Genomic DNA, 20086 nt, shown 5'->3' with positions numbered 1-20086 from the left:
TCTTACAACTGGAAGTTTGTATCTTTTGCCCACCTTCCTCCAATTCCCTCTCTCCTCCCACCCCCACTTCTGGTAACCACAGTCTGATCTCTTTTACTGTGAGTTTGTTTATTATTATTTTTAGATTCCCTATATAAGTGAGATCATATAATATTTGTCTTCGTCTGACTTATTTGACTTAGCATAATGCCTTCAAGGTCCATTTTATTGCAAGTGGTAGGATTTCCTCATTTTTTTATGGTGGAATAACATTCTCTTGTATGTGTATATATGTGTGTGTGTGTGTGTGTATTTGTGTGTGTGTATATATATATATGTGTGTATACCACAACTTCTTTATCCATTCACCCATTAGTGGACACGTAGGTTGTTTCCATGTCTTGGCTATTGTAAATAATGCTGCCATAAACACACAGATATCTTTTTGAGTCAGTGTTTTTGTTACCTTTGGATATGTTCCCAGAAGTGATATTGCTGGGTCATACATGATAGTTCTATTTTTCATTTTTTGTGGCTCCTCCATACTGTTTTCCATAGAGGCAACACCAATTTACATTCCCACCAACAGTGTACAAGGGTGCCCTTTTCTCCACATCCTCGCCAAGGGCTTTTCTTTTTGATCAAAGGAGAAAGTCTTTGATAGAAGTCTCCCTGCAGACTTTCCCTCATGTTTCCTTGGCAGAATAGGGTCACAAGCCCACCTCTAGAACAATCACTGTCTAAGAGGACCGATTTTTCTATAAAACCAATCATGCTTCATCCCAGGGGCTGGCAGTGAGACCTGTTGCCCCAGATAGCACATTGCTATCTGCCTGTTGCTTGAAAAAATTCTGGGCATTCTGTTTGCAAGGAGGGAGGGGGAAGAGGGAATGACTGTTGGGAGAAAACCAACAGTGCTGGCTGCAGATACATGCATGCATGTTTTTAAATTTTTTGTTTTATTTTTTTAACAGCAATGGGCCCAAGTTGCAGTATTCTCCAACTCACTATTTGCACTTATTTTCACTTACCCAGCCGATATGGCAGTGCATATGGATTTACCTCCTTTGTAACTACTGCATAGTATCTCTGACTGAGGAACATATGGGTAGTTTTCTGTCTTTTACTATTGTAAACTAAACAATGCTGCAATTAACTGTCTTATAAAGGCTCTTTGTACACATACGTATTTCTCCAGGGGAGATGCCTGGAAATAGAATTGCTAGATAAAGACATTAAAATTTTTGATTTAAAAGTTTGATAAAAACTGCTCTCCAAAAAGGCTATGCCAATGACATTTCCACTGACGGGGACGAGCATTCCCCTTCCCTTCTTTCTCTTTGACAGCTAAACAGTGATAAAATTTCACCACTGGATATTATTGTTCATAACCTAATGAGGGAAAATGATACCTATTATTATCTTACTTTGCCTATGCTATCATTCTGATTCCATTAAGAAAAAAATCAACAAAGTTCTATGATCCACATTGTCCATAAGAGAAGTTAATACTAGTCCCTCAGGGAAAGCAGTCTTCCTCCTCCCCTCAACCCGTCCTTGACATGCATTTGTTAATATATTTCTGTCCTGCTAGTATTTTATTAATCTCTGTATCTCCAGCATCTAGTTCAGTGCTTGCTTCATATATTAGATATGTAATTTTATGAGTTCAAGAAAATCTGACTTGATTACAGAGAGAACAAGGGGTAAATATGGACCGATAATGACTAAAAGCACATTTTCTGCATCTCAAATCAAGATGCAAGGGTTTACCAAGGATTTTTGTGCCACTTTCTGATGTGAGAAGCCATCTTGGAGGTATAACATGAATATAGAAATGAAACTTCTGAGGTATTTTGATGGTTTATACAGACAGCAGGTCAGTATACTTGGAATTGGGACTATTTTGGAGGTTAAGTTGTAAAAAAGAGCTTAAGAGAGAATGCTGAGGCATAAGGAGAGATGAACTGCCGATAGCCAGAGGCAAAGCTCAAGTCAATAGTTTTAAAAATAGGTAATGAGTTGAAAATAAACTGTGAAACTTTGAGTCAGCCAGCAGTGGGCAAATGCATTATCTCACTGACAGCTGAGCGTGACAGAATTCCCTCTTTGTAGGTCCTGCCTCCCTTCAGAAAGCATGTATGGACTTGTGAAAGGAAATCAAATTCTCAGAAGATGAAATATTGTTATATTTATATGCCTCTGTTCTACTTCAGACTCTTGCTCCCTCTTCCTGTTGCCTTCACCTGAATTTTCAGATCATCCATTCATCCATCCACGCACTGAATATCAGGTGAGCTCCTGTGTATGTCAGGTACTATGTCGTTCATGCTGGATTCCCAGCAGTCATGGACAGATACAGGCCTTCCTCTCACGAAGGGAAAATCACACATTAGACAGGTAATTGCAAGTTCAACAAGTGTAACTGGAAGGGAAGGGCAGAGTGCTTTGGGATCATGGAGCAGGGAAGCTCGACCTGGTCCGAAGGGTCCTGGAAGGCTCCCTGAGGAAGCCAGGTTTAAATTGAGTTTGGAAGAGTGAGTAGGAGTTAGCCCGGTCCCTCCATGTCACCGCACCCCATTTCTCTCTAAGGCCTTGGCCTCTACCATGCTGTATGGAATCTCTCATCCTATTGGGAAGACTCCCTGTGCATTCTCTGACTGCTTCTCTTTATTTGGAACCCTGGGTTCTCCCTGAAGATCCTGGGTCTCCAGTGGACCTTTCTCTCCTCTTTGATGGATCTGCCCATCCACCTCGTTCCCCCTCTCAGTTTGGGGAGAGAGAATGCTACAGCTTCTCTTTTTTCTTAGACAATGCCCTAATAAAGGGATGGTGAAATCATTTTGTCTTATTTCCAAGTTTTGGATAACTTTTCTTATCATAACATAAGGCAGTTTAGCACTGGGTCAAGCACAGAGTAAATTCTTGATATATGTCATATTAATGCTATTACTATTTTAAAAAGACTCTGACAGTACATTGCCCATAAAAAGGACATCATAAGTAATGAGTCCCTTCCTCCATCCAAGGGCCCCATGGCCCAGGCAGAGCAGAGAAGATAGGACTGTAGGAATCAAGTTTGGTAGGGACTTTAGAGGTCATCTGGTCTTGACAGTGGAGTGATTTATCCAAGGTCACATAACTTGTCAATGTTGGAGCTAGACTTAGGATCCAAGTTTTGATACTCCAACCCAAGTGTCCTGACTTGTACTTTTCTACTACAGTACCCCATGCTCTTCACTCTCCTTGGGGATGCTCATCGGGGCTCGCTGTCTCTTTTCACCGAAAGACCTTGAGTCTGTGCTCTCAGAAGTCTCCTCTTGTCTCCTCTGCAAAAAGCAGACTGTCCTGTGCAACCTTGGAAACTCCCAGGACCTCTCTTCTGTGCAGGGAGCACCTCTGGCTGTCGTGCAGGGAGCACCTCTGGCTGTCTCACAGGGAAGGGGGTGGGGTAGGAGAGGATACAACGCCCCCTCCTGCTATTTCCAAGTCTGTCTTGTCTTGAGGGTTTGAAGGACATATTCCTGAATCTCCCTACATTCCTCAGTCTTCACTTGGAGGTGTCCTTGAAGCATCCCTTCTGCTTTGCTTGGGGAGACATTGCATTATAGATGGCATTTGGTACCTACTGTGTGTCTTCCTGTTGTACAGTTGTAAGGACACAGGGTCCTTTTAGTTATGCTGTATGTACTCCAGGGGGCAGTACAGCATCACAGTTAAGAGCATAGAACCCAGAGTCAATCTACTTGCTTTAGACTGTCAGCCCTAACTTGGGCAAATTATTTACACTCTCCAAGTCTCAGTTTCTTCACCTGTAAAAGAGGGTCAAGAATAGAGGCCACTCCAGAGGCTTGATGGAGAACTAAGAAGTACTGCAGCATATAAAACGTGTGGCCTGTTGCCTGGCATATGGCAAGCATTCAGTAAATGCCAGCTGTTATTATTGTCTCATCAGCCTGGGGAGGTAGGCAGGGCAGTTTTTATTAACCCTTTTATGCCCCTGGGAAGGCTGAGTTTCAGAAATGTTAAATGACTTGGTCTGAGGTCACAAATCCAGTAAATGACAGTCAGGACCCCAGGTGTCCTGACTCTGAGTCCAGTGCTCCTTCTGTTCTCAGAGTGGCCTCTGGAATGAGTGGTATTTCCCTTGGGGACCTGCCTGACTTTCATATCTGTGAATTCTCTCTCCTTCCTGCTGCTCCTCCTCTTACCAAAATTCTGCCTGGTGCTTTCTCCGGAAACCCAAGGGCCAAACTTCTGCCTGTCGCTCAGAGGCTCTGGGATGCAGGTCTCTCTCAGGAGGGACCAGGAAGGGCACTCAGAGGCTGTGAGGCTGGTGGGTTCATCCATGCGGTGTGAGCTCTGAACCTTCAGCTGGGTGTTCACCTAGATGTCTACTGAGTGGAATTACTTCGAGTCCCTCCAACTTGAAATAAGACCTATCATATGTTTATGCATTTGAAAACTGCAGAATCACTTAATTCTTTCTTTTTAAAAACACTTGTTTTTAAAAATAAATTTATTTTATTTTATTTATTTTTATTTTTGGCTGCGTTGGGTCTTCGTTACTGTGTGTGGGCTTTCTCTAGTTGCAGCAAGCGGGAGCTACTCTTCCTTGCAGCTTGCGGGCTTCTCATTGCGGTGGCTTCTCTGTTGGGAGCATGGGCTCTAGGTGCGCGTGCTTCAGTAGTTGTGGCACACGGGCTCAGTAGTTGTGGCTCGCGGCCTCTAGAGCACAGGCTCAGTAGTTGTGGCCCACGGGCTTAGTTGCTCCGCAGCATGTGGGATCTTCCCGGACCAGGGCTCGAACCCGTGTCCCCTGCATTGGCAGGCGGACTCCCAACGACTGCGCCACCAGGGAAGCCCAGAATCATTTAATTCTTATAACAAGTATGGTAATATGATATTGCTGAAAAGATACTAATGTGTTTTTACACTGTTACTCTTTCTACAAAAGATTATTTCTCATCCAAGGCCTCTGGGCTTCTTGCTTTTATATATCAGCAAGAATATTCCACTTTGTTCAATGAAAGCACTGGGTTTCATTCTTCTTCGATGTCCAACGAATTGTCAGGGTAGATGCTAGTGCTTCCCTATTCTCTTACCTCTGGAGTAGTAATTTCTTAAGTGAAAGCTCTTTTACTTGTTGGCTAGGTAACTCTGGGTAGGTTACTAAACCTCTCTGAGCCTTCGTTGCCACATCTGAAATGATAATTATCTGACAGAGATTATAAAGGGTTCAGTGAGATGATATGTATAAAGGACTTAATATAGCACTCTCCCTGACATTTATGAGGTGCTTGATCAGCCTGAGTTTGTCTTTACCTTGTGTTTCTATAGTCTTTCACACTTATCCATCTGTAGTCACGTTTGTTATTTCGTTTTCTTCTGACCCTGTAAAGCACATGGGACCAGTATTTGAAATATGGATAGATATGGCTAAATTGCTTTACAAAACCCTTATCAATTTATACTCCCATCACCCTTGTGTGAAAATCCCCAATTTACTATCTTTACTTAAGCATATCACACATTTTTAATTGAAAAATAAAGCACAGATACCAAAACTCACACATGACAAATCTATGGCTTACCAAATTATTTATTATAAGGCAAACACCACCCAGGTCAAGAAATAGAACTTTGCCATCCACCCCGGGAACCCCTCCACATGCCTTGTCCCTATCCAGTGCCCTCTCTTCCTATAAATAACCACTCTCCTGACTTTTATAGTAATCACGTCTTTGCTTTTTTAGTTTTATTATGCAAATGTATGTCCTGAAAGAGTATTGTTTAGTCTTGCCCATTAAAAAAATGTGATATTTCTTTTAAGTCTCTTTTAATCTGTAAATTCTTCCTCCATCCTTTTTTTTTTTTCCTTTACAATTTCTCTGTTGAAGAATTCAAACCATTTGACTTGTAGAGTTCCCCACAGTCTGGGCTTTGCTGATTGCATTCTCTTGGTGCAGTTAGGCATACTCCTCAGTCCTCTATTTCTTATAAATTGGCAGATAGATCAGAGGCTGGATCAGAGCTCAGGGTCAATCTCTTTGGCAAAACTACAGGTGGTCTTAGGCATGACTATAGAAGGTGAATAACGTCTGGTGGTCTTTTTTATGCTTAATTCCGTTAGGGGTTGTAGAATAGCGATATTCTATCATTTCCTTTTATTTATTAGTTGGAATACTTTAATAAAGAGATATCCTCACTTGTTATTTGGTTACCCAGTGGTGCGGTCATATAGGAAAGGCAGGATAAGTGCTGGGTTATTTCCTTTTAACTCACTAGTGGTTTTGGTTTTTTTTTTGAAGTATAGTTTATTTACAATATTGTGTTAGTTTCTGGTAGAGTTGTACAATATTGTGTTAGTTTCTGGTGTACAGCAAAGTAAATCAGTATTTTTGCAGATTATATTCCATTATAGGTTGTTACAAGATAATGGATATAATTCCCTGTGCTATACAGTATATCCTTGTTGCTTATTTATTTTATATATAGTAGTTTGTATCTGTTAACCCCATTACTCACCGGTTTTCAAGATGATGAATTAGTTTTCTATCATCCTCTGAGGGTGACCAACCTTTTTATTTTTAATATTAATATCATTACAAATCTATGGATTTAAATATGTTTGATGGGTTTTAATCTGCTGCAGTTATTGTCACTGAAGCTCAAGTTGTCCCATCTTTGGCCAGTGGAAACTTCTTCAGGTTTGTCCCTGAGTCCTTTGACATGACTCTAGTGGGTGGTTTTCATACAGCTTCCTCACTATTTAGTATGACAAAATGTTCCATGCTCATCTTGCATATTTCCTGCCCCAGGCCTGGAACAAGCCATTTCTTTGAGATCACTGGTTTCTTTGACTGAGAAATTATGTTTCGAGACTACACACTCTGGTTGCTAGTGATGATCAGTCACTACTGAAGTTGGTTATTATTTCCAGACCTGTTCAGTAGACAGAACTGGAGGTGAGGTGGGTAATTTATTGCACGTTGGTAGCGCTTGTCTGTGTCTTTGTTGGATGAGGTCATCCAGAGGACATGACTGCTGGTTGACCCGTGAGCTGGACCTGGGCAGTTGGAGGCTCCTCACTGCTGCCCCCTCGCCCCCTCTCCCCGTGCTTGGAACTTGCGTTCCGCCTGCCTTCTCCGCACTAGAAGCTGCCTCAAGGAAGCAGCCTTGACAGTAGGGTGTTGCTGAGACCAACTGGACTGAATACCATGACTGAACCCAGCTAAGTCCTCTATATAAACTTTAAGATTCTGGTGAGCAGTGCAGAGATCTCTTTTTGTGGCACCCAAGACAAGCCTTGTAGGTAAGTTCCCTGCTCATTAAACCTGCCACCTCGCAATCTGGAGGGTCTGCCTCTTTCTTCTATCTCTGCTTGCACTCTTTGGGGGGCAGGGGGTGGGGGCAGTTTCAAATTTCACCCAGGGGAACTCCTGAGGTTGCGAAACAACAGTCTTTTACACTTGAAGGTCAGTTTTACTAGATGTAAAGTCTCTGGCTCATACTTTCTTTCCTTGAGTATCTTGAATATGTTACTCTATTTCCTTTTGGCATATAGTGTTGCTGTTGAAAAGTCTGATAATAATTTGAATTTCTTTCCTTTATTAAATCATGTGCTCATATTTTCTAGATTGTTAAAGGAATTTTTCTTTTTCTTTAAAAGCCCAGTAATTTTTCTAGAATGTTTTGGTGCTGGTCATTCTGGGTTTATATTCTCAGGTTTAGGGTCTACTCTTTCAATATGAAGTTTCAAATCTTTTTTTATTTCAGGAAAGTTCTCTTGAATCGTAGTTTTTTGTGCCTGTTCTAGTCCCTTGTTCTGGTTTTTTCTTTAGGGACTGTATTATCATGATCTTCTTTGGCTATCTTCAATATTTGCCAGTTTCTCTTGAATCCTTTTTATCTCTTCTTCATTTCTTTTTATTTTAATTTTTTCCCTGTTTTTCACCTTCTGTTTCTCTTAAGAAACATGTTGTGCTTATATGACCTTTTGTTTCTTCTAGACCAGTCTTTATTTCAGAAATGATTTTTATCTTTTCTTTTCAGGTCTTTCCTGAATTCTGTCCTCTCACTTCTGACTTTTTCTGATTTATAATGTTCTTTTATGTCTTGTAGTTTAAAAAATGTGTTTGAGCTTGATTTGAACAGTCACAGTTTTATTTTGTTTTATGGACCTGTCTTTCCGGTGTGCAGTTTCTCCTACATGTGGGACCCAGTCCTAGCAGTAAGCCCTGTCTTTACCACAGACCCTTACACTCACGCAGTATTGGAGACGGCTAAACCCTTCCCGTTTTTGGCTGCTGCTTTCCAATTGGCCCTCCATGTTTCCTAGTGAATACCTGTGGGCTGCTTCAGGGTTCTGCTGTTCTCAGATGCTGCCCTGTGGCTTCTCTTTACTTCTTCCTACATGGATGCTGATGGTGCTCAGGTCTTGTGGTTGGTGGTGGTTTGTCCTCACTCATTTGTATTTTGGGGTTTATGAGTATACCTTGTCACATTGTGACCATTTTTGTCCTTTTTTGGTTTTGTTATCTAGTTGCTCTTTTTTTTTTTTTAGTTTGGAGATATGAGAAATTATGATCCCACTGCTGTCATCTTCCCAGAATTTTTTTATAATAAATTAAAAATTTTTGTGTTATATGCTGAAATTAGGCCTAATATATAAGTATACATAAATAGATATAAAATATATAATATTTAAAATAATTATATACTATATAATAATAACATATAATATATAATTGTATAATATATGTATATTTGTTCATTCTACCACTACGACTAAATGTAATAGAAAACAATTACCCCAAACCCTCAATACATTAGCTGCTTTGTGTTCTTCCTCTTGTCTGTCGGATTTATTGTTTCATATCATATTTCACTCAGATTTAAAAATATTTGTCAAAGCAATACTGTGCATGGTTGAGAAATCAAGTGGTAGGAAAATGTTTACAATGAAAAAACAGTCCCTTCCTCATCCCTCCTACCCCTCAGTCCTACTTCTTAGAGGCTGCAATTTTGAATCCCTTTAGCCCTTTCTTCTGGTTGCTTCTAGTTGCTTTTGTATCTCTAAGTAATATCATGCTACTATTTCATGGTCTGTCATCTTTAGACATTTTCTGTTTACTTCCTGCTGTAACAAATAAGGATTTTTGTCTATTGCACCAGTCTCCCCTCCCCTATTCAACCCTCCCAATATGGTAATTTAGTTATTTTCAGTTACATGGTGTTTCCATTAGTATGACTAAGTAAATATTATTAACAGGAAAAAGAAGTAATGTACTTTGATTACATTTAATTTATTGTATTGCCTTCCTTTATATCCATCTCCTTCACCCCCACCTCAAGCTGTGCCATTAGATCAGGTGTTTGTTTTCTGGAACGCTTTGTTCTGCCCCATCTGGACTCTGAGATTCTCCTTGACTGCTCTCTTGGCTGTTATCCTTCGTTTTCTGGTCCTTCATCTTCCATTTTCTTGGTTTAGTTCTTTGTTTTGCTGTGGCACATTCTCAAATAACCTCCTAAAATAAGGTGTATTGGAGACAAATTTCTTAAGAACTTGTGTGTATGAAAATATCAGCTTGAGTCTGAAAATTAACGCCCTTAGAATTCTGAGGCGGGACTTCCCTGGTGGTGCAGCATCTGCCTGCCAATGCAGGGGACACAGGTTTGAGCCCTGGTCCAGGAAGACCCCACATGCCTCAGAGCAACTAAGCCCGTGCGCCACAACTACTGAGCCTGTGCTCTAGAGCCCGCGAGCCACAACTGCTGAGCCCGCGTGCCACAGCTACTGAAGCCCGTGCACCTAGAGCCCGTGCTTCGCAACAAGAGAAGCCACTGCAATGAGAAGCCTGCACACCGCAATGAAGAGTAGCCCATGCTCACCGCAACTAGAGAAAGCCCGTGCACAGCAACGAAGACCCAATGCAGCCAAATATAAATAAAACAAACAAACAAACAAAGAATCCTGAGGCATTGTTCTTCTGACATACATTGTTACTGTTGAGAAATCTGGTAATATTCTAATTCAATTTACTTTCAAGGTAACTTAAAAAAAACTTTTCCTTTGGAAGCTTTTAGAATCTATTTTTTTTTAAACTGAAGTATAGTTGATTTCCAATGTTATGTCAGTTTCTGGTGTACAGCAAAGTATTCATATATATATGTGTGTATATATATACATATATATATACATATATTCTTTGTCAGATATAATCTATTTTTTATTCTTGGTAAAGCAGGACTTTATAGTGATGTGCCTAGGTATGTGGCTTTTTGCATCCCTTGTTCTGGGTGCTTGGAACTTTCTGTCTGGAAACATTAACTCTGGGAGTTATCTTGAACTACTGCATTGATAATTTCATCCCCTCTAGTTTCTGTTCCCTGTTTCCAAAACTCCTAAGTCAATGGTTAGATTTTGGACTTCTTGAGCACTTGCTAGGTTCAGAAATCCTGCTGGTTGCTTGGGATAGTGAGAAATATGAGGTGCTTCCTGCCCTTAAGGGTATCACTGAAGGCATAAACCTTTGGCAAGGAATTTATGATCAGAAGGACCTTCCTGGAAGAAATATTAATAGGAAGACCCAAACAGCTCAACAGATGCTCTCATCGGTTATTTCATTTGATCTTCATAAAAACATTAGGAGTTATTATCTGCATCTTCCTTTTGCTTAGTATCCTTCAGGTACTAAGGATCAGAGAGGTAAGTTCAAGGTCACAAGCCAGTAAGTGGCAGAGATTTGGATATTGACTCCTAATTCTACAGCTGCATCACCCCTGGTACATTTCAGCTCTTTCTGATGACACCTGTTCAACTTTGGAGTCTTGACCACTGGAAATAGATGTCCTTGGCTGTTCTTAAGATCTGATCAATCATTTGATATGGGAAGATTTCTGATCCCATTCCTCAAGAAGCAGTAGGTCAGAGCATGTCTCTTTAAAATAACTTCCAGATATTTTCACAGTGGGAAAGGATCAATTTTTAGTGATTCTGAAGTTCCCACTTGGATTCTATTCTCAAGTTCTCAGAAAGCTCATTTCTTCCTGGGCCTTATCGTTAATTTTTCCATCCTTGTTGAGGAGGGATACCTTACCACCGCCATCCAGCCTGTGGGACACACTGAACTTGAGGGAGGATCCTCTGACCTGTGATTTTTGTGATTGGTAACCAATTATTGCAAACCCTGGGGAGCCTGAGGGAGGTGGGGAGCGGGTGACAGCTCTGCTAAGAAAGATGAGACTAATTTGCTAATTTCTTTGTCCCTTGATTATTGCATGTGTATATGATAATTGCAAAAAATATTTACTTTCCCCAAAGTTGCTCAGCTCAGGGTTTGGGGCTGTCTAATTTATCAGTGTTGGTGGTATATGTCACGTTTGTCCATTTCAGGTAACAGGGGAAGAAAAGGAAGAAAAAAAAAGAAGACAACCAACCTATTGCGGGCTCTTACCAGGTCACTAGTTTTATAGCAACATGCTTTTAAAAGAACTCACATGAGCGAGTTGTGTCACTCTCTAATCCAGGAATGTTTAATTCCTGTGTGATGAAAAAGTCTCTGGCCTGACAGGAAAATATCCAGAGAGGAGCAGAAGGAGAGGGGGAAGTTCTTTTTCTCTATTTTCCAGCATGGCTCCTTTTGATTTAAGAAAGCCCTCCTGTCCTCAACAGCTCTTTCCTGCTCATAGCCCCATGTAGATCGCAGGTAGACTGCATTTGCCCCATGCCCTCTTTAAACTTCACCTCTTCTGTGAACCTCCTGGACTCCTGGTTAAATTCTTCTTCACTGTTGCCATTCTATCTTAAACACCCACATGCCTTATCTTAAGGTGTATGTCCTATCATAGGATACCTGTCTGTTTACCTAGCTCTTTCTCCCCTGACCATGGGCTTCTTGAGAGATGCTATCTTTTTTTTTTTAAACTTCTGTACCCCTCAGCACCCAAACAGTGGTCCTGTGATAAAGAACATGAGTGCGTCAGTTTTTTGTTTTGTTTTCTTTTGTTTTGGGGGAGAACAGTAATGTGAGAATGTGACAATTATCTACATGATTCAAGATTACCAGAAAGCAGGAATGGAAAGTGTTTAGATTTTTCTCTGAAGTCACCACTATAAAGATATGTAGACTTTCTTGAGAAGGAATATCTTCCAGGTTTTAGAGAGAAGACTAAGTTTGAGGCCCCACTTAGCTGTTTTAAGTAAGTGGTATCTGAGAGGTTAGATAATATTTCTGAGTTTGGGGTTTTTTTCCCTGTAAAACACCCAACAGGGTCATTATGAGGTCCAAATGGGCTTGTGGTGACCATAAGGCACTCGATCTTGTTACTTCCAGCAAGTCTGCGGGCTCATTTTAAAGCTTCTATCCTCACATTCACCTTCTTTAGATCTGTTTCCTCTGCCCTCTGTTCAAAGGGGCACTGTGGTCAGCAGAAGATGTCTTCAGAGACTGATAAATACTGTCCCTTCTCTCTCATCCAGAGGAGAAAGAAATGATGCTTTCCAGTCTCAGAATTTCAGCCCAGTGGGCACTGTCCCTGGCAAGCACCCACCTCAATCCATTCACTCATCCAGTAAATATTTTCTGTTCTCCCCCCCAAAACAAAACCCAAAACTGATGCACTTGTGCTCTTTGTCACAAGGCTTTTAATTGTCAATTTAGTTTTATATGTAATTTTAATTGTAAGTTGTAAATTTAACAATTTACAATTGTTTTCATTATAGAAGCCTGCCCTGCAGGGATGATGGAAAGAACCAGAGGGAGAACAGATGTGTGACCTCATGGGGCACAAAGATTCACACCAGGAGAGCCAAATTCAGTCATCAGGTGCAGGTGCTAGATGAGGGGCTGAGATGGGGGCTCTGGGCAATGCATGAGAAGCCGATGGAAGCGGGGATGGAATGGACACTGAGAGCAAGGTCACAAGCCAGCCAGACCCTCCCATGCCGACCTGCCGGACTGCGAGTGGGGCTGTGGGTCAGTGCCGGAGGGAAGGTCACCTCCACGCCAGCTCAAGAGCCTTTGCCCATTTCATTTACACTGAATCTAGAGCTGGGCCTGGCATTTTCTAGGACAGAGAGGACGTGGTCAGGGTTCAGAGCACAGTCAGGGGTGCAGTTATAGTATTCGTATTGGGCCTAATGACTCAGGTGGGGTTTGTGTGAGAGGTTATGGAACCTGGCCTTTGTCTGGCAGGGGACACGGGGGAAGTCCGAGGCCAGTGCTCTCTTTGTATCTCTCAAGGCCTTGGGTACAGTGCTGGGCACACAGTGAGTGCTAAGTTTACTGGCCATTCAGTTCCCCAGACCCCAGAATCAATCTTGGCACCTCCTTCCTTCACCCTCTGGTTGATGATATCGCTGTAATAGCTCATAACTCTGCCCGTTGTTCTCCCCCTGTAGTTACCACCCTAGTTCAAGGTAACGTCACCTTCTTCCTGGAGTTCTGTGATAGCCTCCCATCTGCTCTCCTCTTATTCCCTGGAGCGTGCATGTTCTCCTGCTGCCACTACTCCCAGCCTGTTCTCTACACTGTAGCCAGGGATCCTCTCAAAATGCACATCTGATCTTGTCCCAGAGGTACCCCCACCCCCTGCCCCCTGCCACCCCATTCTTTTGATCTCACCTCTAACATCACTTTCTTCAACTAGGTCAGGTCTTTCTGTTATTTGCTCTTAAAGCATCATGTACTGTTCCTTCCAAGCCCTTATCATGGTTTTCATTATACATGTTTTAAATGCATGTGATTAATTTCTTTCTCCTCCACTAGAATTTAAATTCTGCAAGGAGGACAGTGTCTATTTTTTGCTCATCTATGATCGTGTTTCCCAAGCAACCAACACAGTCTATGACTAGGTGATTGTTAAATAAATAAATAAATGTATAAATATATTTTAGTGAATGAGGGGATTAACAAACAAATGGGTGGATGATGTGACAGGGAGTCATGACTCAAGGCAGGCTGCTGTGCAGGGATCAAATGGGAAACAGAACAAGACTGAACAGTAGGCTGAGACCTCTTGCCTACTGCAAGAAGATGGAGACTCATTTTTGAAACACTTAAAAACATGTTTCATCATTTTCACTACATCCATTTATGCTTCCCTAAATGGATGTAGTGAACTAAAAGTGGGAATCATATAATGTAATCTGACACACAGAAATGAAGCAAATTGGTTTCTATCAAAGCAAAGATAAACAGACTAGAAATTATAACATTCATGGATCTTTTAGAACTGAGAGGAGGGGAGAGTGGAGTAGGAAGGGCAAATATGTCAAGTGAGCTTGTACAGTCTGACGTGAACTTCCTTCAGCCACTTGGTGCTTGAATGATTTTGGCTTTGGGCTAAAGGCACTTGCCTCACTGTGCTGCTCTCTTCAGAAACCACCTCTTCCTCTACTCGTGCATCTGCAGAGTTAATTGCCTTCAGGGAGAGTTGAGTTGACCACACTTGACAGATGGGACCACTGAAGCTAAGTGAGCTCAATCACTAGACCAGAGGCGACAAATACACACTTTCTCCGTAGCCCAAACCCCTCCTTCATCTGGCGCATATGCATCACTCCATGGTGAAAACCACTCTTAGCTCTGGCCTGGATTCCATCATTTCTCACCATAGCTGGTGGAGACAAACATTTATCCCCCAACCCCCCTCTGCGTGTTGGTGCCCAAATGACCAGTCTAGCCCCCAGTCCCTGTTTCTCATCTCCTTTGAGCCAGTGCTTTAGGAGCAGGGTGGAGAGGGGTGGGAGAGTGGAGGTGGAGGGCTGCAGGGAGAGGGTCAGAATGTGTCAACGAGTACTGATGGTGTGGTGGAAAGATTCCAGGATTTGGAGTCAGATGGACCTAGGTCCAGATCACAGCTGATGTTGCAGCAATTTGCTAAACCTTTCTGAGCTTTCGCTTTCTCATCTGTGAAACGAGTTTAATAAGATCTGCCTTTTACGATTGCTGTAAGCATTGAATATGTAAGTGGCCAGCACAGACACTGTGCAAACAGTTGGGACCCATCAGGGTTTGCCATTTTCCTTTTTTCCTTTAGGCAGTAGCATGGTGCAGAGGATGAGTGCGAGTTTTGTAGTTAGACAGACCTGGGTGAGATCCTGGCTTGGTCATGGACTAGCTGAGTGGTCCTGCACAGGTAATTTAACCTCTCAGAGCCTCCCTTTCCTCTACTATAAACTGGGGATAGCAGGTGTGGGAGGACCCTCCTCTTAGGCTGATGTTTCCCTAAGGTAATGTATGCACAGTGCCTGATGCAGAGTTGGGGGGAATTCATCACATGCAAATTTCCTCTTCCAGTTTCCCTTGTGCATTAATGGAGTGATTCATGGTTATTTGCCCATCTAGGGGTGATTGAGTCTTACAAGACTCTCTCTCTGAAGGAAATGTGAGCCTAGGAATAACCTCGCAGAATATTAACTGGTCCGTCTGCTTTCACAGCCTGTCTGCACAAAGGGCTGTTTGTGGGTCCGCTGGCATTGGTATGCCAATCATGTACCAAAATCACACATCTGTACAGGGCAGAACTTCTGCCCTGGACAGACTCACCTCTGTCTGAGCCCCGCAACTTCCAGGACATCCTGATGACGAAACTCCCCTTCTGTTCTTTCAGGAAGTATAGCTCCTTTCATTTCATTTATAAATGGCCATTAAAAGGAAACCAAACCTTCACATCCCAAGCTAATTCCGAGGGTGTTTTTCTACATTTGTTCACAGAAGAAGTAAAATGTTCCCTTTCTAGAGGTGTTCTTAGCACCAAAATTTCTGGAAACATGGGAAGGGCACTGCTAGTTCTCCAGAAGCTCCCAAAGCATCCATTTTCATTACCTTTATGTGAAAGGCAGAGAGAGGGGAAAGGGTTTCTACCAAATTTCTGCCTGCCCCAAACTGCATTTAAATGAATCCTGGGCTTTGGAGTCAGGCCCACCTGCATTTGGATTCTGGCTCTGCCATTTACTTACCTTGAACAGGCGTCTTAATCTTTGTGAACCTCATTTTTCTCATCTGTGGAATGGGGGAGGGAGGAGAGTTACTCCCTCATAAAGTTGTTAGGAGGATTAAATGCTATAATGTAAGTTCAGCATCAAGCATGAAACAGTGTAGCCACTTGGCAATGTTCCCCTCTCCTTCCCCTCATTTTCCTTAAAGTCTGTTCTAAAGGTGAGCTAATTAGGTACCATAATACTAAGCTCCCTCAAATAGGGAATGACTCTAGGTGGCCACCTAGCCTAGATGGCTATCTGAGTATAGTTATAGCAGGTCACCAGGTCACTTCTGGGTAGGATTCTCAGGGCCTTGGGACCTGTTTGACCAAGCAAAGCAAGGGACGTAGGAAAGTTGTGATTGCATATTCCCGGACACAGGTCCCAAGGCACCCTCTCACCTGCTCACTAGGCCACACCTTATACCCATCCTTTCTCACCACAGTCATTTTGCTGTTGTGGTCACTCGGGGTGAGCCTGAACATGTAACATGGTCTGGGCACCGAGGGCTTCTGGGTGTGGGGCTGGCTGATTTCTGACTGGCTGAGGTTTAAGCAGTGCATAATGATCAGTCAAGTGATGCTTTCTTCAGGCTATTTCATCTCCACCGCCCCCTCCACCCAGGCCATTTTGTCTGCCCTTCCCTTTTCAAGGTGGATTAGTGGGAAAAACGCGAGTCTTAGCGTCAGACCACACATTCGGGCTCAGCACCTTCATGTGTGATTTCTGAATTATTTAACCTTTCTGAGTCTCAGTTTCCTCATCTGCAAAATATGGGGATTATGCTTGTCTCAGCATTTTCTGTGGAATCGTGGTTTGGGAGGGTGCTACCAGTGTCACATGCACAAAAATTTATGTGATCAGATAAGTGTGGGCAACATTAGGTCAAGCACAGATAAAGACTCTTTTTTACTATGACATCTCTTCATTAACGTGAATCTTCAATGATATTCAACATTTCCAAATTTATTTTACCGCCTTTTTCTTACAAACAGAATATCCCCTTAGACATGAAAGGTGATGTAGTATAGTGGGAAAGGACACAGACTTGGGAGCCAGATTACCTGAGTACAAGCCCCCGCTTTGCCACTTACTAGTTGTATCAGTTGTTTACTGCTGTGTAACAAAGCACCACAAATCCAGTGGCTGAAAACAATGCACATTTATTTTCTCACAGTTCCTGTGGATCAGGGATCCAGGAGAACTTAGCTGGATCATTGGTTTAGTGTACCTCACAAGGCTGCAATCAAGGTGTTGGACCAGGGTTGGGGTCTCAGCTGAAGTCTCTGCTGGAGAAGGATGTGCTTCCAAGCCCCCCTGGTTGTTGGCAGGACTGAGTTCCCTGTGGGCTGATGGCTGGAGGCTGCTGTCAGTTTCTTGCTGCGTGGGCCTCTCCAACATGGCAGCCTGCTTCCTCCAATCCAGCAAGGGAGCAAGTCTGCGGACAAGACAGAAGTCACAATCTTATACAGCCTAATCGTGGAAGTGGCAGCCTGTGACTTTTGCCATATTATCTTGGTTAGAAGCAGTCACTTGCCCAGCCGCATTCAAGGGAAGAGACCATGCAAAGGCATGAATACCTGGAGGCAGGGATCATCGGGGGCTATCTGAGAGTCTGCTGGTCACACTAGTTTTGTGCCTTTGGGCAAGAACTTAACCCTGTGCCTTGGTCTTATCATCTGTACAATTGGGATGACAATGATTATGTCTTCTTTATAAAGTTGTGATTAAATGAGTTAACATATAGAAAAAAATATCTGGCAAATAGCTGGTACTGCCGCTATATATTTGCTTTTATCATTACCAAGACCAGTGTCTGGCACATAGAGAAAACACAGTAAACATTGGTTGAATGAATGAATCAAGGATGGACTTATATTACATGGAACACACTTTGGGAAAGGCTGTGTCTTTAGGAATGCTGCAAGGGTTAGAGGCAACGAGCTATGTGAAGCACCTGGCACAGTTCCTGGAATATGCTAGGTCCCCAAGTGATGTTAGTTCTCCTTTCCACTTCCAGGTTTGTATGTCCAGTCTGAGATTTAAAACTACAGAGAGGTCCAGTTTCTCTCGCTGCTCACCTCCTCCCTCTCCCGCTCCTACACAAATAATAATTTTCTTGGAACAGCAACTGGTGTGGTGCCATGAACAGTTAAATGCTTCACAGGGGCTCTGGATGAGGCTGGCAGTGACGATTAAGTATGCTTGAGGGGCCCAAGCAACAATGGAAATGAGGTGAATAGGGGAAAAAGATCTAAAGGTCTAAAGAAGTGGAAAAAAGGGGACAGAAAGGACTACTTTGAAGAGCAATTCTATTTTATCTAAATGTACCTAAGAGTTTGAGGTGTTTTAATACTCACTCTTAAAATATTTTTTTATTGATGTATAGTTGATTTACAATATTATATTAGCCTCAGATATAAACTATAGTGATTCAATATTTTTACAGACTATACTCCATTTATAGTTATAAAATATTGACTATATTCCTTGTGCTGTGCAATATGTCCTTGTAGCTTATTTATTTATTTACTTATTTATTTATTTATTTATTTTTAAAAATTATTTATTTATTTTTGGCTGTGTTGGTTCTTCGTTTCTGTGTGAGGGCTTTCTCTAGTTGTGGCAAGCGGGGGCCACTCCTCATCACGGTGCGCGGGCCTCTCACTATCGCGGCTTCTCTTGTTGCGGAGAACAGGCTCCAGACACGCAGGCTCAGTAATTGTGGCTCACGGGCCCAGTCGCTCCGCGGCATGTGGGATCTTCCCAGACCAGGGCTCGAACCCGTGTCCCCTGCACTGGCAGGCAGATTCTCAACCACTGTGCCACCAGGGAAGCCCCTATTTTTAGTTTTTTAAGGAACCTCCATACTGTTCTCCATAATGGCTGCATCAATTTACATTCCCACCAACAGTGCAAGATGGTTCCCTTTTCTCCACACCCTCTCCAGCATTTGTTGTTTGTAGATTTTCTGATGATGCCCATTCTAACTGGTGTGAGGTGGTACCTCATTGTAGTTTTGATTTGCATTTCTCTAATGATTAGTGATGTTGAGCAGCTTTCCATGTGCTTCTTGGCAATATGTATGTCTTCTTTGGAGAAATGTCTATTTAGGTCTTCTGCCCAGTTTTGGATTGGGTTGTTTGTTTCTTTAATATTGAGCTGCCTGAGCTGTTTATATATTCTGGAGATTAATGCTTTGTCCATTGATTAGTTTGCAAATATTTTCTCCCATTCTGAGCGTTGTCTTTTCATCTTTTTATGGTTTCCTTTGCTGTGCAAAAGCTTTTAAGTTTCATTAGGTCCAATCTGTTTATTTTTGTTTTTATTTCCATTACTCTAGGAGGTGGATCAAAAAAAATCTTGCTGTGATTTATGTCAAAGAGTGTTCTTCCTATGTTTTCCTCTAAGAGTTTTATACTGTCCAGTCTTACATTTAGGTCTCGAATCCATTTTGAGTTTATTTTTCTGTATGGTGTTAGGGAGTGTTCTAATTTCATTCTTTTACATGTAGTTGTCCAGTTTTCCCAGCACCACTTATTGAAGAGACTGTCTTTTCTCCGTTGTATATCCTTACCTCCTTTGTCATAGATTAGTTGACCATAGGTGCGTGGGTTTATCTCTGGGTTTTCTATCCTGTTCCATTGGTCTATATTTCTGTTTTTGTGCCAGTACCATATTGTCTTGATTACTGTAGCTTTGTAGTATAGTCTGAAGTAAGGGAGCCTGATTCCTCCAGGCCCGTTTTTTTCCCTCAAGACTGCTTTGCCTATTCAGGGTCTCTTGTGTCTGCATACAAATTTTAACATTTTTTTGTTCTAGTTCTGTAAAAAATGCCATTGGTAATTTGATAGGGATTGCACTGAATCTGTAGATTGCTTTGGGTAGTATAGTCATTTTCACAATGTTGATTCTTCCAATCCAAGAACATGGTATATCTCTCCATCTGTTGGTATCATCTTTAATTTCTTTCATCAGTGTCTTATAGTTTTCTGCACATAGGTCTTTTGTCTCCCTAGGTAAGTTTATTCCTAGGTATTTTATTCCTTTTGTTGCAATGGTAAATGGGAGTGTTTCCTTAATTTCACTTTCAGATTTTTCATCATTAGTGTATAGGAA

The 20086-nt window shown here is 42.1% G+C and overlaps 1 long non-coding RNA gene across 1 annotated transcript in view; it reads left to right on the top strand.

Moving 5' to 3' along the window:
* Positions 1-3393: 3393 nt before the first annotated feature.
* The window catches only part of LOC309618618, a 47940-nt gene continuing 31247 nt past the window's right edge, over positions 3394-20086 (top strand). Inside the window, exon 1 of the long non-coding RNA XR_014238560.1 lies at positions 3394-18202. This is a non-coding gene — a long non-coding RNA (uncharacterized lncRNA). The remainder of the gene's footprint in view (positions 18203-20086) is intronic.

Source organism: Balaenoptera borealis (genome assembly GCF_965194805.1).
Source record: "Balaenoptera borealis genome assembly, chromosome: 20".
NCBI classification, from domain to species: domain Eukaryota; kingdom Metazoa; phylum Chordata; class Mammalia; order Artiodactyla; family Balaenopteridae; genus Balaenoptera; species Balaenoptera borealis.
The sequence above is the reverse complement of the archived record's forward strand: the minus strand, read 5'-3'. Positions and strand labels throughout refer to the sequence as shown.